We start from the raw sequence: 15,057 nt of genomic DNA on the forward strand, positions 1-15,057 counted from the left end.
ATCCATAATGGGCCCCGTAACACATCTAACATTGGAGCTTCCAACTATAAATAATACCAACCTCTGTAATTGTCCAGATCGTGCAGGCTGAGAGGTTTCCACTGAAACAGGACAGGCGACGGCATCTGGCTCAACGACAGGGTGAGCCACAGACAGCACCAGGAACCTGTTTGTAAGACTAAATGGAGAGGCCTTGCGTGGGCCACCTAGGAAGTCTTTCACCTCTTACTACGGCCCAGTCCACCTTCCACTAGCAGACAGCTAAGGGTTCAACCTCAGTGCGAGCAGTAACTGGGCTGGCCATTGGTGAGGACCGATTGGAGTACTCGGACGTGCAAGATATCTGTTGGACACCCACGGCAGTCCCAAAACAGTGGTGCCCATTCAGCCTTATGCTGTGTAACCGAAGCCATCACAACCTGGAGTGGAGATCGAAGTGTCACCAACTTGTCTGGGATCTGCACATAACTTTCACAGTTCCTATCCATACTAAAGACCGTGGAAAACTAAACCACCCACACAAACGGACTATTGGCTCATACTGCGGAACCCTACTGTAGACACTTACGAAAACGCAGGAGTTGTGTCCAATAAATTGGATTAATACGCAAAGATTCAAAAACTTAACTACCGTAGCACATAGGTGAAACTAAATAATTCGAACCTGATTAGGAACTTGTAATATGTCACAAAATTGGTTTAGCTTCCGTCGAAAACGAAACGCGAGAACTGTGGCTATTAGATATTACATTAACACTCAGAGACTCAATAAACTAAACTATTAAAGCACGCAGAAGATATTATAGAATTCACTCCTGGTTAGGAACTCATAAAAGTCACGAAATCGGTTACTGCGTATGTCTCGGCCAGACAAATACGTTAAGAAAAGTCTTCCTAGATCTGAAATCTACATTCGACGTTAACCAATTTATCTTTTTCAGAAACGCTTTTCTTGGCATTGCCAGTTTACATTTGATATCGTGTCTATTTCGGCCATTATCAGTTATTTTCAGTAGCAAAACTCATCTACTACTTTCAAAGTATCGTTTCTTAGTATAATACTCTCAACATCATCTGCTTTAATTCGATTACATTCCATTAGTCTTGTCATACTTTTGTTAATGCCCCTTTCAATACACTGTCAACTCCATTTAAGTGCTGTTCCAAGTCCTTTGCTATCTCTGACAGAATTAAAATATAACTCTAAAATCTCGAAGTTTTCAGTTCATCTCCCTGAACTTTAATTCCTTCTCCAAATTTTTCTTTGGTTTCCTTTGCTGCTTGCTCTGTGTACAGCTTCACAACCCGGTCTCACTCCCTCCTCGACCACTGCTTCCCTTTCTTGTCCCTCGACTCTTATAATCACCGTCTGGTTTCTATGTAAGTTGTAATTAGCCATTCACTCGCTGTGTTTTACCCCTGGTACATTCAGAATTCGAAATACAGTATTCCAGTTAACATTTTCAAAAGCTTTCTCTGAGTCTACTGACGCTATAAACGTAGGTCTGCCTGTCCTTAACCTATCTTCTAAGATGAGTGTTAGTGTCAGTATTGCCTTGTGTGTTCTTACATTTCTCTGGAATACAAACTGATATTTTCCGGCATTCTTTGCAAAGAATTAGTGTTAGAATTTTGCGACCATGAGTTAGTAAACTGATATTTCGGTAATTTTCACACTCGTCAGCAAATTATTTATTTGGACATGGAATTATTACATTAGTTTTGAAGTCTGAGCGTATTTAGTCTGTCTTGTATATCTTGCACACCTGATGGGAGAGTTTTCTCAACATCGTCTACTCCCGGGCTTGTTTCGACTTAGGTCTCTCAGTGCTCTGTCAAATTCTTCTCGCAGTAGCTTAACCCCCACCTCATCTTCGTCTACGTCCTCTTCAGTTATCAAATGTCATGTACAATTCTATAATCCTAATTATTTGTGTTGTGTCTTGTTCTTAACATATGCTATGTACTCCATTTAATTCACAAAATTGTTAATGGTTTAGTATCTTTCCTTGCCAGATTAAGATCCGCAACTTAAAAAAGAAAATTTGTTTAAAGGGAAACAATAGTCTCACACCAATTAAAATTATGTAGGGAATGGTTGTTTGTGTAACTATGTACCACAAAAATTTGTGTGCAAAGCAAGAAAGTACGTACTTAATACTCCAGAATATTGTAAAACATTTTCGTGTAATACCGTTATGAGTTAGTTTAGTTGGAAGATGCATTTTTCAAGGCCGAAATTTTCGACTTTGAAAGCATTAAAAGTGTATGCCAGATGTCCAGAATTATATCTTATTATCAACAGAACATCAAGTTGTTTTCCTCATCATTTGTATATACTCTAGATTGTTGTTTGTTGTTGTGGTCTTCAGTCCTGAGACTGGTTTGATGCAGCTCTCCATGCTACTCTATCCTGTGCAAGCTTCTTCATCTCCCAGTACCTACTGCAACCTACATCCTTCTGAATCTGCTTAGTGTATTCATCTCTTGGTCTCTCTCTACGATTTTTACCCTCCACGCTGCCCTCCAATGCTAAATTGTGATCCCTTGATGCCTCAAAACATGTCCTACCAACCGATCCCTTCTTCTAGTCAAGTTGTGCCACAAACTTCTCTTCTCCCCAATCCTATTCAATACCTCCTCTTTAGTTACGTGATCTACCCACCTTATCTTCAGCATTCTTCTGCAGCACCACATTTCGAAAGCTTCTATTCTCTTCTTGTCCAAACTAGTTATCGTCCATGTTTCACTTCCATACATGGCTACACTCCATACAAATACTTTCAGATACGACTTCCTGACACTTAAATCTATACTCGACGTTAACAAATTTCTCTTCTTGAGAAACGATTTCCTTGCCATTTCCAGCCTACATTTTATATCCTCTCTACTTCGACCATCATCAGTTATTTTACTCCCTAAATAGCAAAACTCCTTTACTACTTTAAGTGTCTCATTTCCTAATCTAATTCCCTCAGCGTCACCCGATTTCATTTGACTACATTCCATTATCCTCGTTTTGCTTTTGTTGATGTTCATCTTATATCCTCCTTTCAAGACACTGTCCATCCGTTCAACTGCTCTTCCAAGTCCTTTGCTATCTCTGACAGAATTACAATGCCATCGGCGAACCTCAAAGTTTTTACTTCTTCTCCATGAATTTTAATACTTCTCCGAATTTTTCTTTTGTTTCCTTTACTGCTTGCTCAATATACAGATTGAATAACATCGGGGAGAGGCTACAACCCTGTCTCACTCCTTTCCCAACCACTGCTTCCCTTTCATACCCCTCGACTCTTATAACTGCCATCTGGTTTCTGTACAAATTGTAAATAGCCTTTCGCTCCCTGTATTTTACCCCTGCCACCTTCAGAATTTGAAAGAGAGTATTCCAGTTAACATTGTCAAAAGCTTTCTCTAAGTCTACAAATGCTAGAAACGTAGGTTTGCCTTTTCTTAATCTTTCTTCTAAGATAAGTCGTAAGGTTAGTATTGCCTCACGTGTTCCAACCTTTCTACGGAATCCAAACTGATCTTCCCCGAGGTCCGCTTCTACCAGTTTTTCCATTCGTCTGTAAAGAATTCGCGTTAGTATTTTGCAGCTGTGACTTATTAAACTGATAGTTCGGTAATTTACACATCTGTCAACACCTGCTTTTTTTGGGATTGGAATTATTATATTCTTCTCGAAGTCTGAGGGTATTTCGCCTGTCTCATACATCTTGCTCACCAGATGGTAGAGTTTTGTCATGACTGGCTCTCCCAAGGCCATCAGTAGATCTGATATAACATAAAACATAGATATAGATATAACATAACATAGATATAACATAACATATAGATATAACATATATATATAACATAACATAGATATAACATAAAAAAATCTCGCATAATGTATAATAGGCGACAATGACTTTAATTTAAGAAGATTGTCATCTGAACCTGTTGGTAAATTTGTTACAGATCTGTCTCGCTCTTGCAGTCAGCAATGAATGTGTCCATATTCAGTCTTTTGTTCTTCAATATGGCAAATCTATGTTCCAGTTTATTTGTCGCCGCCGTGGTAAGTAAAATCTTCTGTTATGTTAGTCATAAAACAGTTAATATAAAGCATTTCTCCTCTCTCTTGTCATAGCACCTTTTAAAGTACTTACCGAAGTGGTTAATAGACTGCAATTGAAGGGAGAAGGCTAGCTCTGCTAACCCCTCAAACCGACTTATTTACGCCATAATGGAGAGATATTGCACTAAATATCTCCGAAATTAAACATTACATGGTAAATCCAAACAAAGGAACTCTAAACAGAAAAATAAAACCAGAGGAGCAAGTAAAGACAAAAACAATACAGAGATTTATGTATGAGTCTAACCTGGAAGAACTTGCACAAGTTACCGCTTTGCAAACACAGCAGTATTGTCACTAATGACATAATCATGAATAATCAAGTTACCTAGTTATGATTGTAGCTGAATGCAAATATACAGTGTAAAGCTGATTATAGACTTGAAATTATATTGTTTCAGAACGTGCACTGTGTTAGAATACTCATAACATAACGAAAGCGATCAAGCATGGAAGTCAGCTACATACCTCGGTAATATTAAAACGGGGCTTCGCTGTTGCCTACTTTAAGTGAAATACTCGCCCGAACGACAACACCTGCAGCAAACTGTGAGCAGACAATTGCCTTTGCTACTGGTCGTCTTTTTTTCTGATAAATCAGATACAACAGAGAGCATATCGAACCACATTTCAATAGTGGAATGATACAAGATGTTCGCAGCTGAGGGATATTGGCATTTGCAGTTCATATGTCTAAGAGCATAGATGAAAATGCCTTAACATTCGTATTTGCTCGAAAATGGAAATGCAAGTGGTGGCATTTCATAACGTTAAATAACAAACAAATGGGCAATCCTGACTATATGGACAAATTACAGAAAGAGAACGGATGAAAAGAATAAGTGGGGAACTAAATAGACAGTGAGGTTACAGAAACCAGGAAAAATACTGACATATCTAATATCGCATAAAACACTGCAGCACACAAATTGAACAACAGAAATTACTAGTTAATGGCAGTTTGGTACAATGTAGACACCTTCTTATAGCAAATGTTCTCATATCCAGGTAGTTGTTGCTGTGGTCTTTAGTCCTGAGACTGGTTTGATGCAGCTCTCCATGCTACTCTATCCTGTGCAAGCTTCTTCATCTCCCAGTACCTACTGCAGCCTACATACTTCTGAATCTGCTTAGTGTATTCATCTCTTGGTCTCCCTCTACGATTTTTACCCTCCACGCTGCCCTCCAATACTAAACTGGTGATCCCTCGATGTCTCAGAACATGTCCTACCAACCGATCCCTTCTTCTAGTCAAGTTGTGCCACAAGCTTCTCTTCTCGTTAATTCTATTCAATACCTCCTCATTAGTTATATGACCTACCCATCTAATCTTCAGCATTCTTCTGTAGCACCACATTTCGAAAGCTTCTATTCTCTTCTTGTCTAAACTATTTATCGTCCACGTTTCACTTCCATACATGGCTACACTCCATACGAATACTTTCAGATACGACTTCCTGACATTTAAATCTATACTCGATGTTAACAAATTTCTCTTATTCAGAAACGCTTTCCTTACCATTGCCAGTCTACATTTTATATCCTCTCTACTTCGATCATCATCTGTTATTTTGCTCCCCAAATAGCAAAACTCCTTTACTACTTTAAGTGTCTCATTTCCTCATGTAATTCCCTCAGCATCACCCGACTTAATTCGACTACATTGCATTAACCTCGTTTTGCTTTTGTTCATGTTCATCTTGTACCCTCCTTTCGAGACACTGTCCATTCCGTTCAACTGCTCTTTCAAGTCCTTTGGTGTCTCTGACAGAATTACAATGTCATCGGCGATCCTCAAAGTTTTTATTTCTTCTCCTTGGATTTTAATACCTACTCCGAACTTTTCTTTTGTTTCCTTTATTGCTTGCTCAATATACAGATTGAATAACATCGGGGATAGCCTACAACTCTGTCTCACTCCCTTCCCAACCACAGCATCCCTTTCATACCCCTCGACTCGTATGACTGCCATCTGCTTACTGTAAAAATTGTAAATAGCCTTTCGCTCCCTGTATTTTACCCCTGCCACCTTCAGAATGTGAAGGAGAGTATTCCAATCAACATTGTCAAAAGCTTTCTCTAAGTCTACAAATGCTAGAAACGTAGGTTTGCATTTCCTTAGTCTTTCTTCTAAGATAAGTCGTAGGGTCAGTATTGCCTCAGGTGTTCCAAATTTCTTCGGAATCCAAATTGATCTTCCCCGAGGTCGGCTTCTATCAGTTTTTCCATTCGTCTGTAAAGAATTCGTGTTAGTATTTTGCAGCTGTGACTTATTAAACGGATTGTTCGGTAATTTTGACGTCTGTCAACACCTGCTTTCTTTGGGATTGGAATTATTATACTCTTCTTGAAGTCTGAGGGAATTTCGGCTGTCTCATACATCTTTCCCAACAGGTGGTAGAGTTTTGTCAGGACTGGCTCTCCCAAGGCCGTCAGTAGTTCTAATGGAATGTTGTCTACTCCGGGGGCCTTGTTTCGACTCAGGTCTTTCAGTGCTCTGTCAAACTCTTCACGCAACATCATATCTCCCATTTCATTTTCATCTACATCCTCTTCCATTTCCATAACATTGTCCTCAAGTACATCGCCCTTGTATAGACTCTCTATATACTCCTTACACTTTTCTGCTTTCCCTTCTTTGCTTAGAACTGCCTTTTCATCAAAGCTCTTGATATTCATGCAAGTGGTTCTCCTTTCTCCAAAGGTCTCTCTAATTTTCCTGTGGGCAGTATCTATTTTACCCTTGTGAAATAAGCCTCTACATCCTTACATTTGTCCTCTAGCCATCCCTGCTTAGCCATTTTGCACTTCCTGTCGTACTCATTTTTGAGACGTTTGTATTCTTTTTTGCCTGCTTCATTTACTGCATTTTTATATTTTCTCCTTTCATCAATTACATTCAATATTTCTTCTGTTACCCAAGGGTTTCTACTAGCCCTCGTCTTTTTACCTATTTGATCCTCTGCTGCCTTCACTATTTCATCCCTCAAAGCTACCCACTCTTCTTCTACTGTATTTCTTTCCCCATTTCCTGTCAATTGTTCCCTTATGCTCTCCCTGAAACTCTGTACAACCTCTGGTTCTTTCAGTTTATCCAGGTCCCATCTCCTTAAATTCCCACCTTTTTGCAGTTTCTTCAGTTTTATTCTACAGTTCATAACCAATAGATTGTGGTCAGGGTCCACATCTGCCCCTGGAAATGTCTTGCAGTTTAAAACCTGGTTCCTAAATCTCTGTCTTACCATTATGTAATCTATCTGATACCTTTTAGTATCTCCAGGGTTCTTCCATGTATACAACTTTCTTTCATCATTCTTGAACCAAGTGTTAGCTATGATTAGGTCATGCTCTGCGCAAAATTTTACCAGTCGGCTTCCTCTTTCATTTCTTAGCCCCAATCCATATTCACCTACTATGTTTCCTTCTCTCCCTTTTCCTACTGACGAATTCCAGTCACCCATGACCATTAAATATTCGTCTCCCTTCACTACCTGAATAATTTCTTTTATCTCATCATAGATTTCATCAATTTCTTCGTCATCTGCAGAGCTAGTTGGCATATAAACTTGTACTACTGTAGTACGCGTGGGCTTTGTGTCTATCTTGGCTACAATAATTCGTTCACTTTGCTGTTTGTGGTAGCTTACCCGAACTCCTATTTTCTTATTCATTATTAAACCTACTCCTGCATTACCCCTATTTGATTTGTTATTTATAACCCCGTATTCACCTGACCAAAAGTCTTGTTCTTCCTGCCACCGAACTTCACTAATTCGCGTCCTCTTGAGTAGTCCCCGACCGGAGATCCGAATCGGGGACTATTTTACCTCCGGAATATTTTACCCAAGAGGAAGCCATCATCATTTAATCATACAGTAAAGCTGCATGTCCTCGGGAAAAATTACGGCTGTATTTTCCCCTTGCTTTCAGCCGTTCGCAGTACCAGAACAGCAAGGCCAGGTACCAAGTAGTAAATTGCTCCACATTTCGTAATAACGTTTGGTGGTGTTACCGATCGTCTTTACCTCCATATTATGGCAAATTGTATCGTGTTTCAGAAAGCAGCAACATTTGCTTGGCTGAAGAAATGTTTCGTTCGGCTCATTAAATAACGCAGTCTGATGGTAAAAACGTAAATGTCGTGTGACTACGGCCTCCCGTCGGGTAGACCGTTCGCCGAGTGCAAGTCTTTCTATTTGACGCCATTTCGGCAACTTGCGTATCGATTGGGATCAAATTGTAATGATTCGGACTACGCAACACCCAGTCCCTGAGCGGAGAAAATATCCGACCCAGCCGGGAATCGAACACGGGCCCTTTGGGTTGAAATTCTGTCGCGCTGACGACTTCTTTTTTTTTTTATCTGATTTTGTTCGCTTTTGTTCGTTGAATCTGCTCGGGGCGGACGCCGTAAGACATCCCTTTAAGTTCGTTGTTAATCGATTAACTCAGTTTTTTTTTTTTGTTTCTTTTTACGGAGGGCAGCTAACTCTCTGACCGAACACTCTGAGTTCATGGTTCTCCTACGGAAATGAACCTACTTTAAATCGCATAAGCCTTTTTCTCCTAAGGTAAACTATAGTAAATGCTTTCGGTCTTTGTTGAAATGTATGTTCTCATACTGTTGATATTTTTCTTCCTACAGCTGGTGCAGAGAGATGGAAATGTAGGAAAGGCGCTGAATGCACTTTTCTCGATACCCGCTCTCCTGTATGAAACTAGGATGTACTGTATTTATGGGCACATCATGACCGACCAGGTAAGTGACTAAGTACACGCAGAATAACATCTTGTGATTTACCGCTACTGAGTGAACGAGTCTGAGCTCCTCTACGATCAGCACAATGTGCGGAGGTACGGGGCAGATCGGTGACTTACTTTCCTTATTGTTTCTCAGTTACGAGGGGCATTCAATAAGTAATGAAACACATTTTTTTCTCTGCCTGGTTCTGTTGCAAAAATAACTAATTTGTTGTGGGACATCGTGGAAAATTTCCGCCTCAGCCCCTATAGTGTCTATGAAGTACTGATTAGTGGCTGCGTTATCGTAGCCGTCACTATGGCCTCTGTAACGGAGGTGCATTCCCAACAGGGAGCTGTAATAGAGTTTCTTTTGGCGGAAAATCATAACATCGTACATATTTATAGGCGCTTGCAGAATATCGAAGGAGACTTTGCTGTGAAAAGAACCACGGGGAGTCGCTGGGCGACGTGTCTGTCATAATTGGAACAATGTCATGCAGACCTGTCCGATATCCCGTGCGCTGGCAGGCCTCACATATTGTGACTCTTGTAATGAAACGACTTAGCGTATTCACAACAGAAATACAAACACACTCCTCATTCTCCATGACAAGGCAAGGCCTCACACAGCTCTGTGCATCCTAGAGGAGATCACCAAATTTCACTGGACTGCTCCCCCTCATCCACCCTACATCCCGAATGTCGCGTCTTCCGGCTTCCATCGGTACTGCACAATGAAGGATGCACTTCGTGGGAAGCAGTTCAGGGCTGATGGGACGGTTGTTGACGCAGCAAGACGTCGACCAGTGGAGTGGTACCACGCGGGCATACAGGCCCTTCCAGTAATGTGGCGTAAAACATCGTAATGAACGGAGATTACGCTGAAAAAATAGGATTTTATAGCCATAAGAGTGGGAAATAAAAAGGCGTACCGGAATCCTGTATAAAACGAATCAACTTTCAGAAAAAAAATTTGTTTTGAATTCTTTATTGAACGTCCCTCCTATTTAGTTGTCTACATTTTTCGGCTGTAACCCATCGAACTGATGCTGTTCACTGAGCATATTTATTTTACAGTGTATTTATGATTACTTTAAAATTACTGACATCTCAACTGTAAGCTGCTTCTGCCTTCTTTGTTGAATTATTTCTGAAACAGCTGCGGTGGGAAGTCATGGAATATTATGTTGGATGATAACTACAGTGAATCAGAATAGTCACTACAGAAGTATGTTCATTATATCCTAAGATTACATAACAGCGAAGATAAAGCCTTTTGTATATTGTACTTGCTGGCCGTTGTGGCCGAGCGGTTCTAGGCGCTTCAGTGCGGAACCGTGCCACTGATACTGCCGCAGGTTCGAATCCTACCTCGGGCATGAATGTGTGTGATGTCCTTAGGTTAGTTAGGTTTAAGTAGTTCTAAGTTGTAGGGGACTGATGACCTCAGATGTTAAGTCCCATAGTGCTCAGAGCCATTTGACCCATTTTTATATTGTTCTTACTAGTTCCACACGTTCAACGTAGTGTCTTCCCTCAGAGTATTCCCGTCGTTATGATAATAGTAGAGTGCTAGGAAATGTAAAATTTCTTCCCTACTTGCCTGCCTCATGGTTGGCACACACAAAAAACGAAAATTCACATTATCTTCAAGAAACAAATTTAACTAGAAAAATGAAGCAGAGTCTAAAACGTCCGTAAACTGTAAAAATGACAGTTACAGTTGATTTTCTGTTATGAAGAAGAATTTAGCTTCAAAATGGCGATCCACTAGCCAAAATCAGAATGGATGTCTCACCCTTACCAGAAAATCTTCTGAATACTACTATACTGTATCCGAAGGAAAACGCAGAGCGACACTGTCTCTCCCTCCAATTATTGCGAGACTGGCAACTACGTTTTCCTTTCTTTTTATGTTTTATCACTGATATCCTGTCCATAGATGAGTCCGGTTGTTTTCAGCCAAGAAGCAGAGAAATTGCCAATTGAGAATACCTGGGAGGTGATTACTATCTATCTAGCTTGTGCTCTACGCTCAGGACTAAACTTCTGCAAGGTACGATCGGAACCTAGAGATGGGAAATATTTGTATATAGTTTATGTGTAAATACAGTTCAGAGTAAAATATGAAGAACTAGTCAATGTTTATGGGTATTTCTTAGTATGTTCAAGGGAGTAGATTCAGTTCCTTTCCCGACTCGTGCTTCAGTCTGTCTCACCTGTATGATACTGCACCACCATTGAGCTCCGTAAGCAATTTCTTAGATGTGTGCATCAAAAGATGCAATTGCCAGCTCCTTCGCTTGTATTACGCCACAGTTCCGAAGTCCACAAATCAATTTATGCCGAATAGGAACTGTCTCTGCTACTTCTGATCCCACTCAGATTCTACCAAGCGATTGAAAAACCCTATAAACTCAGTTTTAAATTTCCTTCGGTTATTCCTTGTAATGTGACAACTATTTCTACATTAACGTCACATTCCCGTCGAGATGAAAAATAAATACGCAGTGTAGACTACAAGAAAGGGCAGAATAATTTTAAAAACCTTGTATTGCAACATAAGTTCCAGAGTGTCATTTTTGCACATATTCAGACTGGCGCAGATCGTCATAATTGCTACTATACGCTGAATTGGAGGGTGGGCTTTGTACCCTAGTTCTTTTCTGGTATTAAATCTGGGTAGATTTTTGCAAAGGGAAACGTGCAATTTACAATACTCTCTAAAATAACCATAAGGACAAATTTTGCACCAATGGCGTTTTCCTCTTATGGAATTGTGGGTAACAGCAAAGTTTCACATTTGTGTTTATTTTTGCAGCACCTGTAGGAGTTGTACAAAAAATATTCAAAGAAAGAGGAGGCTCTATGTCAAGGACTCTTTTCTGTTGGTGCCATTTGAATGTACCATACTAGACCTCGTAACGAACTCGGCTGGTTCGTGGAAGTTCACGGCACGAAGCCCTTTGTTCGAATGCGAAGAGAAGTTAGCAAGTAAAGGGACTTCTGCAATTTCTCGCCGTAGGGCTTAGTAAAAATGCTGGTAGCCATGGCTGAACTACTGTCTTCTGTAACAAAAAAATGGTTCAAATGGGTCTGAGCACTATGGGACATAACTGGCGAGGTCATCAGTCCCCTAGAACTTAGAACTACTTAAACCTAACTAAGACATCACACACATCCATGCCCAAAGCAGGATTCGAACCTGCGACCGTAGTGGTCGCGCAGTTCCAGACTGTAGCGTCTAGAACCGCTCGGCCACCCAGGCCGGCTTCTTCTGTAACAATTCTATACAACTTGTCACACTTAGTCCCGCGTTAGTTGTATTGTAGCAGACCGTGAAACATGGCAGTTCCATTGTCACTCTGCACCAAGGAGGAAATGAGGGCAGTGATTAGCTTTTTGTTTGCGGAAGGTGTTACACCTGTGGGAGTTATTCGTCGAATGCAAGCGCAGAATGGTGTCTGCTGTTTATCGCGAAGCGAGATCTGCAAATGGACAGAGCGCTTCAAACAGAAAAGAAGTTATCTGTGTGACGAGGAAACATTGGGCAGGCCAATTTACGTCAACAACTGACAACAATTTGGAAGTTGTTGACGGTATAGTGATGGAAACAAGAAGAATCACAATTAACGTATACTTTGTACGTCGTTCTTGAGTTTCTCCCGGCGTATTTGATAATCAAAATATCCACGGGTGTACTGCCAGTCTACAGTGTCCAACGGGCACAGAGTAAACGGAATATTACTATAAACAAAACTAGGTCTACTCTGCGTCTTCGGGTCGATCCCACAGTGCCAGGTCTTGTAGGCGATGGCATCTCGGTCGGCAAAAGATTCAACTCCAGGTATCGATGCATCCACACAGCGAACAATTGCGAGTGTAAACCACCCACTGCCAGCTGCTCCAGTACTGACATCCAGTGAAAAATTAACTCGACACCCACGGAAAAAATTGGTCCATTAAGAATGACTGATTGTGCAGTGCCATTCGCTCCAAGTTTATTCTCGAGACTGATTATGTGTTTATAAACTGGCATGCGGTGGCAACGATGACGATACACACGTCGACGAGGCATAGTGCTTCAGTGCTCTTGCAGATAGACCTAATTTTGTTTATAGTAATATGCCGTTTATTCTGCATACCCGATCATGTAGGAAAGTTTCTAATGATGAGTAAATTCATGTATGGATGAAAGGACTTGGTGTACTTGCTGAGAATGTAGCTGTAACTGGTGATATTACTTTGTGTTATAATTATTAATAAAGTGTTTTCCTTGACTCCTGTAGCCGGTGGCGATAGCCGAGAACCGCTAGACGTACATCTGGTAATCGGGGGCTCAAGGAGTACACCAAGTCCTTTCATCCATACACGAATTTTGTCATCATTAGAAACTTTGCTATATGATCGGGTATACAGAGTAAACGGCATATTACTATAAATAAAACTAGGTCTACTCTGCGTCTTCCCGCCTGGCTCGGCGCTAGGCTGGCGCACCAGCAGACGCGCGCTCGTAGTACAGCTAGAGCGCGCGTACGCTATAATTCTCTCCCGCTGGTGCGCGCAGAGTCTAAGTCCGTTATCAGCTCGTTCAGCGTATTCCATATTAAACCACAGGCAAACATTTTCGTAACGTGTGAGCAAGGGGGATACCAAAACAATGGTCAGTTCAGCATAGTGTGCAAAGAATGGCCAACTCTCGTAAAAAAATGGCTCTAAGCACTATGGGACTTGACATCAGAGGTCATCATTCCCCTAGAACTACCTAAACCTAGCTAAACTAAGGACATTACACACATCCATGCCCCAGGCCGGATTAGAACCTGTGACCGTAGCAGCAGCGTGGTTTCGAACTGAAGCGCCAAGAACCTCTCGGGCACAGCGGCCGGCTCTCTCGTAAACATCTGGCTCATTATCATCGCGAAGGAGATGTATTTTTACAGCAAATCGTTGCTGTAGACGAAACGTGGGTGTGTATTCACGAACCTGGAAGTAAGGATGGGAGAACGGTTTGGAAACACCTATCGTAACCAGAAGTTAAGAAATTTAAACGTAAATCATCAGCTGGTAAGATTATACTAACGCTATTCTGGACATGGAAGGTGTAGTAGCCGCTCATTTCACCCCAAGATGCGAAACTGTGAACAGTGAGAAATATTGTCATTCGTTGCGAACTACATAAAACCTGCAATCACGTCCATACGTCGCGTGAAAACTTTGAGAAGGTGTCGTATTCTGCCTCGAAACAACTCTCGGCCACAGTCTGCCAATCGGACGGCCGGAACAATAAAGGAGTTGGGATTCGAATCGCTGGAACTCGTATCACATAGTGTAGACGTGGCTCCAAGCGATTTCCATATGTTCGGACCATTGAAGGAAGCGCTCAGGGGAAGAAGATTTGCAACCGATGCAACAGTCATTGATGCGATGTAAAATTGGTTACAGGTTCAACAAAAAAACTTTCTTCGTGAATTTATGTCCGAAAGAACAGATGCCATTGGTGATCTTGCAGTTCTTGAAGAACGAAATTACAATGAAATCTAGACCATTAGCTGCTTACAGGCGTTGATAAATATCATCGGGGTTAGTTGAAAATGTGCGTCACAACCGGGACTCGGACTCGTAATTTCCTGTTTACATGGCAGACGCTCTATCTGACTGAGCCACCGAGGACACAGAGGATACAGTGAATGCAAGGACTTATCTCTTGCACTCTCCCCGCGATAACCACATTTCCAACCTACTGTCCGCACACTACATTTGTAGTGCCCTGCCCACCGTACTCATTACTCGTGCAGTCAGTCTACCGGTTCCCGTAAGAGTTTGAGCAATGTGAGTTCATCAGCACACATTTTCAGCTGGCCCCGATGATATTTATCAACGCCTATAAGCAGCTAATGGTCTGGATTTCATTGTAATTTCATTCTTCAAGAGCTGCAAGATCACCAATGGTATCTGTTCTTTCGGACATGTCCCATAAAACAGATACCATCTTTATATAGGTAAGGCTTACCGGCCAATGATCTTCTTCACTGCGGATGCACTCAAATTATTCAAACTCTTGCAGGAATCGGTAGATTGACTGCTGCGAGTAATGAGTATAGTGGACAGGGGCACTACAAATGTAATTTATGGGCAGTAAGTTGGAAATGTGGATCCCACCGGGAGCGTGCCAGAGATAGGTCCGT

General features: G+C 41.3%; 1 long non-coding RNA gene across 1 annotated transcript in view; it reads left to right on the forward strand.

Moving 5' to 3' along the window:
* The window catches only part of LOC126459977 (uncharacterized), a 36,512-nt gene extending 27,671 nt beyond the window's left edge, over positions 1-8,841 (forward strand). The window contains exons 2-3 of the long non-coding RNA XR_007585934.1: positions 3,967-4,066; positions 8,772-8,841. This is a non-coding gene — a long non-coding RNA (uncharacterized LOC126459977). The remainder of the gene's footprint in view (positions 1-3,966; positions 4,067-8,771) is intronic.
* The last annotated feature ends 6,216 nt before the right edge of the window (positions 8,842-15,057 follow it).

Source organism: Schistocerca serialis, chromosome 1 (genome assembly GCF_023864345.2).
Source record: "Schistocerca serialis cubense isolate TAMUIC-IGC-003099 chromosome 1, iqSchSeri2.2, whole genome shotgun sequence".
Taxonomy (NCBI): Eukaryota; Metazoa; Arthropoda; class Insecta; order Orthoptera; family Acrididae; genus Schistocerca; species Schistocerca serialis.